The following is a 12,628-nucleotide window of genomic DNA, read 5'->3' as shown; positions in this document are numbered from 1 at the left end:
CACCCTCTATAATCCATATTTACTAGTCCTCGCTTATTTCCCGTTACTTTTTCAGTCTTCTCCTGTCAGTTTCTAACATCTACTGTGCCTCTTCCATCTCTTTTAACCATTATCATAACCCGGATCATAGCTATGCTATAGATTTTGTTCCTTCTCTCCACACGTGCTTCAACCATTTAACTTTCTGAGCTTTAATTTTTTTTCTACATTTTCGCATCTGATCTTTCACATTTTTAGACAACTTATTGAGGATTCTGTATTACTAAATATATTATTTGTGGTCGAGGTACAAACAGAATTAATCTCCTATCCAAACTAAAATATCAAATGATAAGTTTACAATTACATGCAACTTATTTGCGCTTACTCTATAAAAATTATCAATCTACTTCGTTATTGACGCTTGCCGATGCATGTATCAAAAGTACCTCGAACAAATTAGTACTTACAATGTTGGTTAAGCAAGTCCGAAGCAAAGATTGTTGTTCACTATAAATTAAGTTTCAATTTAGCGACCCTAAAATATCAAAACTGATAGCCTCCAGTCGTTATATTTTTGGCTATACACCTCCGCTCTGTGTATGTTCTTATGCGAGCTTTCCTGTATATTGTGAATGTGACTATTTGGCTTGATATATATCAAGCCTAAAAAATATATTTATTTCCAAGAAGAAATTATAGTGCTAATTTTACTTACTTATCATAGTTTAACTGAAATTTTTCAATCAAAATGTCTATTCATATATTGGGAATAAAAAAAAATTCATGTTAAATATGTGTTTCAAGTTTGAAAAGGATTTTAGATATTTGAAAACCTCACAAACAAACAACGAGGCAAAGTGTGAAAAAGAATAAAAAGCAAGTCGGTTTTCGATCACAATATATTATTTCTAAAAAGAAAACTTTCAGTGATAATTTTTTCAATGAAACTCTTCCAATTGTCATGTAATTTGATACAAGGCGGTCTTTGTTTGTTATTGTAATATTAACTTAACCTCTGAGCTAAAGACAAATAAGCCAATAAGATGACATGTATATTTATTTTTCTTCAGATCGTGTATTCATACTTTACTTAATGTTTTGAACCGTGTAAGAGGCTTTGAGATATTTATGATCTTAATTTTTTGATATTACTATCATTTAATTTAAAAGCATAATTTATTTGAATACCACATAACATAAAAATTGTATTATATAAACTGCAAAAGAGGTTGACCTCTCATGGTATTGAACGAATATGTTATGCTCTATCTATGATAAATATTTACCTAATGAGTGCCTTTCCAGGGCGCATTTCATTTGCAGCAAGTCTCCTCTTTATTCTACAATAACTTTTTCCAAAAATTATAAGTACTGGAATCAAACCTTTATCTCAGTTTAAAAGTGTCAAAAGTCGATCTTGATGAGGTGTTGTAACTCATTAACCAGGTCTTCTTGAGTTACTCTCACTGACAACAAAATGAGTTAAAATTTTTGAAATGGTTGTATACAGTCATAATAAACTTGATAATCGTCTTTGTAGATTTAGCAAAACGTATTCAATGACTGGATTCCATAGCCCTGATAACGATTTTTCATTGTTCTGATCTTTCAGCCTTCACTGACAGCTCCCAAATTCTCAGAAAAAATAATAAATAGAAATGAAAAAATATATGTTTAATAACATTTGGCAGTCAAGCGATTTGTAGAATCTAAAAGTTAATGAAGTATGTAGCTGTTTATAGTTAGCATCCATATTGATGTTCAATAATCCCCTCGCACGGCACTTACGAATGAGTTCCAAACTCCAACTCTTGCGTGGTATTTCCATGAAATTAATATCGCCCAACAACTTGGCGTTACTTGACCAGGGGGAAAGACTTATCTGAAGTATTAATATCCCTCACCTTCATTATTCATAGCGTTTATCACGTTTTTTATTAGTACAAGTTTAATTAATATAAAGCGTAATAAAATATTTTTGGATCTACATGTACTTAACATTTTGAGAATCCAGATGATAATCGGACCTTTCGGGCCAAATTTACTTCACATAATATTCATTAACTGCACGACTCACCTACAAACAAAGAGAACAACAATATTCCGTAAAATCTCCTTGTCCATCTATAATTGGCATAATTTTTGAATTATTAATTATAGTTTATTTTATCTCCAGGAATGTGCTATTTTCTTGGATTTCTTTCAATGTTACGGTTGGTTATTAGCTGAGGGAGATAATGAGAACCCCATAAATGTTGACCTTAGATAAATAGTTTGAGGAAAGTCACTTCCAGTTCTAGAGATTTGAGAATATCAACACGTTACATATTTTACATTTCAATTATTTTTTTTTATTATTTTAAAATGTATTGACATGTTTTTGATACGCAGAACTGAAATTCTTTTACTACAAACATTTCCAATTTATGCCTAGAGTTTCCTTGACTTTTCATGCTTTCAGATTATTTGATCCCCCAATTCGAAAAAAAAAATAAGTATTTCATCAACTAAATAATGATATAATTATGAATTATCTATTTTTACATGATATCGAAAATTTAAGTTGATCGCATGTCATTAGCTTTCAGTGTTCGAACGTGATGAAAAGCTGACATCGAACTTGTACTCATAATCAGATAAATAACAATTTTCACGCCCAATTACAGTATGGAATGTTGAATCATAATAAAATTTCTTGAAATAACTGTTTGTGTGATATTTAATTATTATAAAATGAGCGGTTTACAACGATAAAAAAGTTTACTTCCATTGTTTCTTTTGTATGCATGACAGAGATTTGTTCATGCAGTTCTAAAGCACGATAATTTTCTGGTTCAACAAAGAAAACGTACTCGTATTTCAGAAAACGATTAAGTAATATTGAATTTTTTTTTATTACGTTTATTTTGTTGAGCGGAAAAAATAAGTTTTCTTTATATTTTCGGAAATATGCAAATTAAATTTTTTCTTCAAGTATTGTTTAGGAACTGTATTGCTTAAGGACTTGTAAAATCCTATCATTCTTTAACACAAATCTGTCTTAATACAGAAAAATAGTACTGGAACATACACTTGCAGTCAAACTTCCGTACATCGTAATGTATAATAGTTATATATACTAAAAGGGATTTAAGTGACATTTAAGAGATAGCGAGAAATGGCAATAAAGTTCAAGACTAGTAAACACATCTCTTGAAGTATATAAGATTTTTTCTCCTTTACTTAGAATTTATACTTTGATTTCTATAAATCAATCGCACGAATAATTCTCCACCACGACATTGTGATCTCTCATTCATCAGTTCAAACAAAACGTTTTTGAAAAGTCAAAACACCACCGTACAGTCCGGCATCCAATTTTCTACAACTGAAGAAGCGGTTGGGTTAGGCTCAATTCAGAATCGGTCAAACACATGCAAAAGTTTATTGATCTTAATATTTGTTTTTATTTTTCTATCTCAAAACGTGGCAACTCTCATAATAATAGTATTTTTCTTTCGTCCTAATTTGTTTTGATTTTAGGACTTTTTTCTATGAAAATATCTTGATGTAAATGTAAAACTTAGTTAATGGCCAGTTTCTTTTGAGTTATTAGCGAGAAATGTATTATTGCAGTGTTTCTAATCATGAATTTTGACAGTTTTTGAGTTTGTCGCGGGGTTTGTAAGGATACTTTTATATTACCTTAGGATGTGCTTTTCAAATTATGAGGATATTGAGTGTAAATACGCATTTTCATAGTTCATCTCATTTCTATTTTAGTTTTAGGCCGGGTTTCTTCATTAATAAAGCCCCTACTAACTATTATTTACCGAATAACCAAAAATTCGGTGTCTTCACCTCCTAATAGAGTAAACCTTCGAGTAAACCTTCAAGTAAATCGAGTTATTTGCCAAATAAGTTATTAGGCAGTTACAACTGTCAATTAGAGAGTTTAGTAGAAACTTAAACTTTAATATATATCAAAAGTGGTTTGTTTGTTTATTAGACTTATATTTAATTAGTTCATTAGTGTTCTCATACAAATAATTATATATTTAATATGGATGCTTTTCAAGATTTAGAATATTTATTTGATGAAGAATTGATTCAAGAAATACAGAAAATTTAAGAACAAGCTTATTCCGTTCGTCATAATATCCTATCAAATTCCTATCAATTATTTGCAATACTATAATTTTCAGACCAACACATATTTCTCTAACTAGCGAAACCGTCAATAGAAGAACGTTTTTTCGCTTATTTCTTTCCTTATTCAATACAATAATAAAGTGATAAATACTTATGAGTTAGTTCCGATTTAAACCAACTAGGGTGAGGAAACGGTAAACATTTATTCGACAATTAAAAGTTCCTACTAAAGTTATGTGGGTAATAATTAATGGCACTGTATTAGAACGTAAAGAAACGGGTCCTTAGCATTGTGAATAAATAGTTTGTAATCAATAGCTAGTATGCTTTGGTTTTTTTCTTTGTAAAAAATTCTTGGCGCTTGCGATAAATACATAAGTTTTCATATATTAATATTTCAATTCTCATTTAAATATTTCTTCTTTTCATTGTAATTTTGGTTTTTTGAAATAAGTTCGTGAGTTTTATTATGGAATTTAATAATTCACTTTATATTTCCTAGTAGTTTTACGACAAAATGTTACCATTAAACGTCATATTAAATTGCATTCAATAAAAGAACAAATCGTTTTAACAGAACTGGAAAATATGAATCTGAATATCAGAACAAATATATTATTCCAAGAAATTATTTCACTTTATCAAATAATGCATGTTTGTATATTGAATGTAATGTAAAGTAATTCAATATGAGGTTTATATATAAGCTGATGATCTTCGTACACCCTGCTCACTACAACTTCACTAACAATTACGCTGTCTTGAAATACGTTTCGATTACAAAGTTTTCATTTCCAGAATGAGATGTAAAGTGAAACTTAATTGTCATCTGTCAGAATTTATGTGAATCTGTTGGATAGATTAGTTTTATTACCCATATATAGAACATGTTTCCTTTGTTGGGTCATTATAAAGAAAAAAGAATTTCAAGTGTTAATCAACCATTAATTTTCCTTTAAAAACAATAAAAGAAAACGAGGAAAAATTATATAAATATTATCCTGAGAATACTCCGTTCCACGGAACTGGACCTCTACTTAGTTACAAAAGTTGGTATTTTAACAACGACACTAAACATCTGGTACAGTCAATCACTGTAACTATTTCAGAAATAGTTCGTCAGTCTTGTCGGTTAGCCCTAATCCTATATTCCTATTGTTCTGATTAACTTTCTTTCCGCTCTTCTTGATTTTCTTTCATCTTTTCTTGTTTGTGTCATTGTTTCAAGTGAATACATCATCACTGGTTTAATCAGCGTTTTATATATATATTCATCTTCGTTCGTTTTATTCGTTTTGTTCGTTTACTTTCCAAACATTTTCTACTTGCGTGGAAGGCTCTATTTGTACTAAGAAATTCTTCTTCCATAAGTTCATATGCGCCAGCTTTCACCATGCCCCTTGACATTGTTTTCTAAATTCTTTTGGATACAAGTACTATATCATCGGCGTAAGCGATTATTTGTCCCCTACTTCTCATCATATTCTCTTGATTAATCTTCGTAGTTTTGCATCATTACCTTGTTCTTCTAGTGCTGTCAATAAATTGTTTCTTTATATTGAGTCAAAGGCCTGTTGGAAATCGATGAAGAGCATTTCTATGCCTAATTGATGCTCATGTGCTTTTTCCATAATATGCTTTGTTGTATGTAGTGCGTCTGTTGTTGACTTACCCCGTTCGAAGCGACACTGATATTGTCCCACTATTTCTTGAGTATTATTAGCTAGTCGTTTTTGGATTACTATTGATGGAATCTTATATGAAACGTTTGATGGGGTGATTCCCGTATTCTTGCTGCACTGGTGTTGATCACATTTCTATTATTTTGGCATCTTTTCCTCAAACCATATTTTCCTAATTAGTTGGTATGATTTCTCTTGTTTGTTTGGTTCCCCATACTTTATTAGCTCTCTGCCTGTTTAATCTTTACTACTCTAATTTTATTTATAGTTTCCTTAACTTCTTCAAATGCTATTTATTCTGATAAGGTTCCTTGATCATTCTCCTTCTATTCTTCGGCCCCTTCTGTGCTTGGTACATTTAGCGAGTCCTAGTAATCTATCCATATTTGTTTATATCCTTCTTATAGCCTTCTTTATCCTTTATTCCTTTGACATTACTTTTGTATGTTTAATTAGATTCATTTAAATTGTTGTAGAACCTCTTTGTATGCCTATTTGAACTTTCCTCTCTTATTTTTCTAACAATATTATCCATCCATTCACGTTTACTTTTCCTTATTAGCTTATTGCTCTCCTTTCTAATCATTTCGTATTATTTTCTGTCTTAAATTCTATTCGTTTTCATCTCTTTTAGTCTTGCTCTGACTTTCATTTCTACTACGCTCTTACAAGTTTCATTGTACCATTCTTTCCTTCTTTCCTCTTGCAGGTCTTTGCTCCATCCAAATGATTGTTGGCTGTAGTATGCATACCCTTCTTTAATTCGATAGTTTCCACTTTGTCTTCATTTTCTGATAGTAAATTCTCTATATGTGCAACATATTTTTTCCACGTGTTTTCATTAAGTAGTTTCTTCAAATTCCATTTATCATATTCACATTTTGTGCCAGTTACTGTTTTTATTTTGTGTCTTATTTTCTCCATCACCATGACATGCTTTTCATTATATCCAGTATTTATTCACTACTTCCAATATTTTTCTCCCTCTTTATATTATAAAGAACTCATTGGGACATAAGGTATCGATTGCCTTTGACGACGGGTTGTAAGTCAGCTCTTGGGTGGTAATATTTTATGCCATATCTTATTCTATATCTATATTGATTAAGTTTCAGCTGCAAATATAGAAAAAACCTTTTTATTTTATCAACAATGTTAAACTTTTGTATAAGCAGGATAAAAAGGTACTAAACCAAAATTCTCCTGTTTTGCAACTATATTTTTTATTTTTACGATAGGATATCTTGAACTTATGACGCTTTATCAAAGTATATTTACTATATTCCTATCATAATCGTTAAATACAGCTATATCTTCAATAAATTTCTTGTCCTTTAGTTAGTGGGAAAGTAATAGGTGTATTAGGAAATGGAAACTGAGGAACAAAACTCTTAAACAATTGTCATATAATCCTAAGGATAATAAATATACTAGATTTAGAAAAGACTAGGATTTGCGAAGTAAGCTGTAATTATTATAATGTAAAGTATGTTGAAAAAACTAGGACGATAGTTAATGTCCGGTTCAACGAGCCCCTAGGACCCCTTATCAACTAATCCATATCATATAACAACTATAAATCAAGTAAAATTATTAGATGGTTTGAATTGAGTTTAAATAGAGACAAACGATCTGTTCCTTACAATCCACTTTAAAGTTTATTAGAGATTAATTAAACGTAATATGTCTTGCTGAAGTAGATTTTCTCGCTGGAATTCTTTCTGAGGAAGAAGGTTTATGGGCGATAATTTCTAGTGTATATAGGTAGAACAAATTGAGTGAGTTTTATTTTACAGTCTGAAGACGATAACTTGATTATCAAAACGTGCGATAGAATGTGCAATTGTGACTATCAGGAGGAAGCAGTGTGCTAATGACATGACTAATATTTTTTATTTTAATATACTATATTTTTTGAAAGACTATGGACTAAGAAAGAAATAGTAAACCAAAACAATGATCAGCACGTGAATATACAGGGCAAAACGTGGCGCGGCATCATTATGGGTTCAAATCAATGACACCATAATACACCACAAGTCGTTTACGTTTACTTATAATTTATATTATTAATCTGTTGTATGAAATAATTTCGTGGTGCGGTCCTGTTACATGCTCGGCTTTGACGTTTTCAACTCTGATCACGTGCACTATGCGTAAATATGTTTAGGTTTACTATTTTTCTTCGATAATTAGACATTAATGATAAATATTCAAGTACCTCAATACGCTTAGGAAACAAATGTGTATTGGGTTATTCGTTGTAAAATCCTCGCTCTTTTCTATCGTTGTAAATAAATATTGTATGGTTGATTAAACCTGTATAGTAGCGTGCGCAAGAAACTAATACTACTTATATTCCATAACGAGAAATTACAAAGTGAATGTTGTGAATGAATGAATGAAACCGAGTTAAACGGGATGCGACTATAAGAAATATCTACACACAAATTTCATTCACTACTTTTCTACTTTATTCAGTTTAATTTTTTGTTATTCATTACATTGGTTGTTGAGAATTTTTTAACCAAAAATAATATTTTCATCTTTATTCTACTGGGAACTCGTTATAGTGACACTCATTGTCCCTTTAGCCATTGTCCATTTATGTAGGACAGTATATAAATGATATTAATTTTAGTTGTCTTTCAAATAATAATGGACTAAATTTCCATCTCCCTATATATTTTTATTTGTGGAATATTTTTTCCTGATTTCATGACTAATACCCATACTTTATACAGTTTTGATTTGTTGGACAAACCGTGTACCAGAAATTCTCTATTTCTCTCTAAATTAACTATGATGTTAACTGCGAAATTTCAATATTTCTTATACGATACATTCTACCATTGTACCAACATGAGTATACTAACTTGGCTCTACATGTATTCGCCTACACATAATGAACATAACATGCATACCAGTGGCCTCATAATATATGTCACTAATGTCATCATTGCACTAATTCTTGATGGTGACATTGGCGAGCCAAATCGGAGACATATAATTAATTCCCTCCATTGCGATTCAATTTGTTCGCCTGTTTCTGACCATTCAATCCATCCAAGTTTTTTGGCCATTACCGGTGTCAATTGTTTTGATAATGAATAAAATTGATTATAAATATTTGTCAGCAACAGTTTCATGCTAGGAATGACATCTTTCTAATTAGAATGATTCCTCTAATTATTCGTTCTTATAATTATTCTAGTTAGGTAATGGTTATAAAACAGTAGCGGCAAAAATATACATGTAATATTATCTTCACCTTCTCTATTTTATCTAATTTTCATTCTTATTTAACTTAAACTTTATTTCTGATTATATTGCTGATGTGAGATATCTGTAATGCAATGAAGATTTTACAGAAATAGTAATTTAACTTTTATCCTTGAAAGGTTTCATGTTGGCATAAAAATTCTATTAAATATAACTCACCGTTTTTATACTGTTGTGGCTCTTTCTTAAGCAAAGCAGATATCAAAAAGCCTGATCTTATACACAGGAAAGAGGCCAATTATCCTTGAATTATTATAGTGTATGTATGCAGATTAGCTGCATAGATACCTGCTCGGGTTTTCATGTGTTATTTGAAGTCAAGAGACTCTGTGTTAAATTGTGCTATTAGTCGAGTTATTAAATGTAATTATAAATAACATCTTAAACGTACTTAAATAGTTTTAATTTTCAAATTCAAAACAAAGAATGGTACCTGCGACATTGTAATAATTTTCAAACTCTCTTTAATATTATTTATTATTACATGCGTAATAAATGTCAAGTATTGATAAACCATAAATTAATGTCGTACGGATTCTAACTTCACCTATAAATTCTGGATTGTTGAGAGTTATCCAGAGAAAATAAGAAATTTTTAAAATAGTCTTCTCCTTCTCCTATGTTATCTGCCGTTTTTAGTGTTACCCACTTAACAACCGTACGTTATTAAAGGTCTTATATATTCTGACTTTATTGTTTATACAGGGTGAGTCATAAGGAACTTTACATACTTCTAACATATGTAGAATCCCTCAGTGAGGATATCATGTGGCTACTAAAAAGTGTTAACTCCTCTTCTTTATTCATTTACAGGGTTATTTGTGACATTAATTGATTCGTATTGTATTGTACACCCTGTTTAATATTTTTTAAATGCATTAAGTGATTTTCAAACTACATAAATAACCACTCACTGGAAACGACAATGTTGTCGCACTTTTATTCAATTTTTAGTGAACTATCAAATTTATCAAAAATAGAAAAACCATGAGTACCCTCAACATAATCTTATATTTATGTATGAATTCAACTACATTTTTACTGCCACTTTATCTGAATTGTTTTTCAGTTTTGAATAATTTTAGACAAAAATCCCATTGGGATATTATTTTCGATAAATAATAAATTAAATTGATTGAAAAGTCAAACCTTATGTAAGCTCTAAAATTCTTAAAGTTTTAAAATCAAGAGTGGCGTTGACTGTTTGACGTTTCTTGATATTTTATACCCATTATCATTATTGTCATTATCAACCGTTATTTATGTGTTCATCCGCACACATTTGTTCTATATGTATCTACTTTCCTTACGTACTATTGTGCTAGCTTTGGTAGATCTTCTGTTACTTTCGTTCAAAATGCCACATCAGTTTTCGAATATGTAGAATATGCAGACATAATTTCTGTTTATGGGTTCTGTAACGGTAATAGTAGAGCTACTTCTAGAGTAGATATCACAGATTTACTGATCGCTGAACTCCCAGTCATCCAACAACAGATTTTAATTATTAGCGAGAAAATGACACTTTTCCTTGTGGAAGAAAAGAACAGCATGTAGGTAGATGGAGCGTAGGCAGATGACTTTATTGAAGCTGTTACTATGAACCCTACAATAAGCACTAGACAATAAGTCGAGAACTTAATGTTACTCAATCAAAACTGAGTAGGGTTTTACAGAAAAATCATCTGTACCCATCGCACATTCAAATGGTTCAGCTACTACATCCTGGAGATGAAATTCATAGGTTGGAATTTTGTACATAGATTAATAATTAATAATCGTCGATCAACGCTACAGGGTACTATACACAGATTTAGTCCAATTTAAAAAAGACTGGATAAATAATTTCCATAATTCACATATGTGGGCAGAAAAAAATCCCCATGCTATTCGAAATTCGGTTAATGTGTGAATTGGTGACATAAATAACCAATTAGTAGGTTCTCAGTTTTATCAATGCTCTTTCAAGAGAACAGGTCTATTTGGACTTTCTACAAATTATTTTGCCGAATTTGCTTGCCACGAACGTTGTTATCGGAGGGATGTGTTTTCAGAATGATGGGGCACTTTGTACTGGCCGTGAGTAATTCTATATGGCAATTAAAAATTTTGCAACAAAAATATGTGTATCATGTCAAGTGGCCTTTAGCTTCATTATTTATAATATTTGGTTAGGTGATGATCCCACAGAGAATTAAAATTTTATTAGTCTACCGATTCGATAATACGGAGAACAGAGAACTAAGAAAAATCAGCAAAATCATAGATTCTTACTGATCCTTACCCCAGCCCATACATTAAATTGTTAAAGTTCACGAGTTATCAATTTGAATGATACGTTTTGTTTGATATTCCAATTTGTATCCTTGTTTAAACTACTTGGTTGCTACTAACTGCTACTTCTACTGTTAGTAAATCTACAGAAGCAATCAATATTTGGCAACAAATGAATTACTATTACTGACAGCACTGGTATCTAAAGGAGTAATCATTAATTTTGGATAATCAACAAAGAATATCAAACAAACTATAAGATTAAACCGAAAAGCGTTCAAAGAATATTTAATTGAGTTTTAACATTAAGTGTTTACAAATAAACAGAAAATACTCTTAATGTGAGAGGAATTATAATTTTTAAAGGGAAGTTAACTAAATTAAAATAACGGCAAAATATTTAATGATTATAACTCGCGTTTACATTTAATTTTAACGAAACGAATTGATAATTTCTAAATATTAGAATAACTTATTAAATATAACTATAAAAGGTGAAGATAATATGTGCTAATCCGTCATTAACAAGTGGAAACACATATGAATGAATTTTGTTTTAGAAAATAATTTGTTCTAGAGCTTTTAATGAAAAATTTCTATTCATGACTCAACGTAAAAAATCCGATTCGTTCCACTTAAACCGCGTCATTAGAGCCTCCAAAATGTTCATTCGATGTACTTTTGGTCCAAAGTGAGCAAACGCTGCACCCAACATGCGGATAGCTTACGCATGCATATTTTTTCAGTCATTTTACGGCAAATGTGTATCTTTGATATGCTGATGGCCTCTCCTATCTCTATAACCTCAATCCAACGATCACCCAATATCATATAGTAAACTTTTTCAATAATATCGCTGGCATTGCAACTGGACATAAAATATTACCATGTGTTGAGGTTGAAAGCAACACGTCCCAAGAGCAAAATATATATTCCATAACAGCTTGTATTCCTCTACAAGGCACAGAATCATCCATATGTAGTGTTCTCAATAGCTAACTTTGATAAGATTGCAGAACAAGCAATTTGTCCTCCTGGATTTGTCCGCTACTATTCTCCAGAAGTCCATTTCGGTGGCCATTAGCATTTTTTCCGTTGGTTGTTTTTTCTACCACACTTCGCTGCCATGTTATAATAGTTTTAAGGATCGTATTATATATTCGTTGGCGTTTGATATAACTTGGTCCCATAATATTCCATTTATCATAGATATAGCTTTTCTACTCTATATTATTGCTTTCTTTCTTTGATTACTGTGCTGTGTTCCATCTTGTATT

The 12,628-nt window shown here is 30.8% G+C and overlaps 1 protein-coding gene across 10 annotated transcripts in view; it reads left to right on the top strand.

The window, feature by feature from the left end:
- The window catches only part of LOC130895024 (uncharacterized), a 721,573-nt gene that overhangs the window by 163,425 nt on the left and 545,520 nt on the right, over positions 1-12,628 (top strand). The gene's annotated exons all lie outside the window — the stretch shown is intronic.

The sequence above is a fragment of the Diorhabda carinulata genome, chromosome 6 (genome assembly GCF_026250575.1).
Source record: "Diorhabda carinulata isolate Delta chromosome 6, icDioCari1.1, whole genome shotgun sequence".
NCBI lineage: Eukaryota > Metazoa > Arthropoda > Insecta > Coleoptera > Chrysomelidae > Diorhabda > Diorhabda carinulata.
This window is presented reverse-complemented; position numbering and strand designations above follow the sequence as displayed.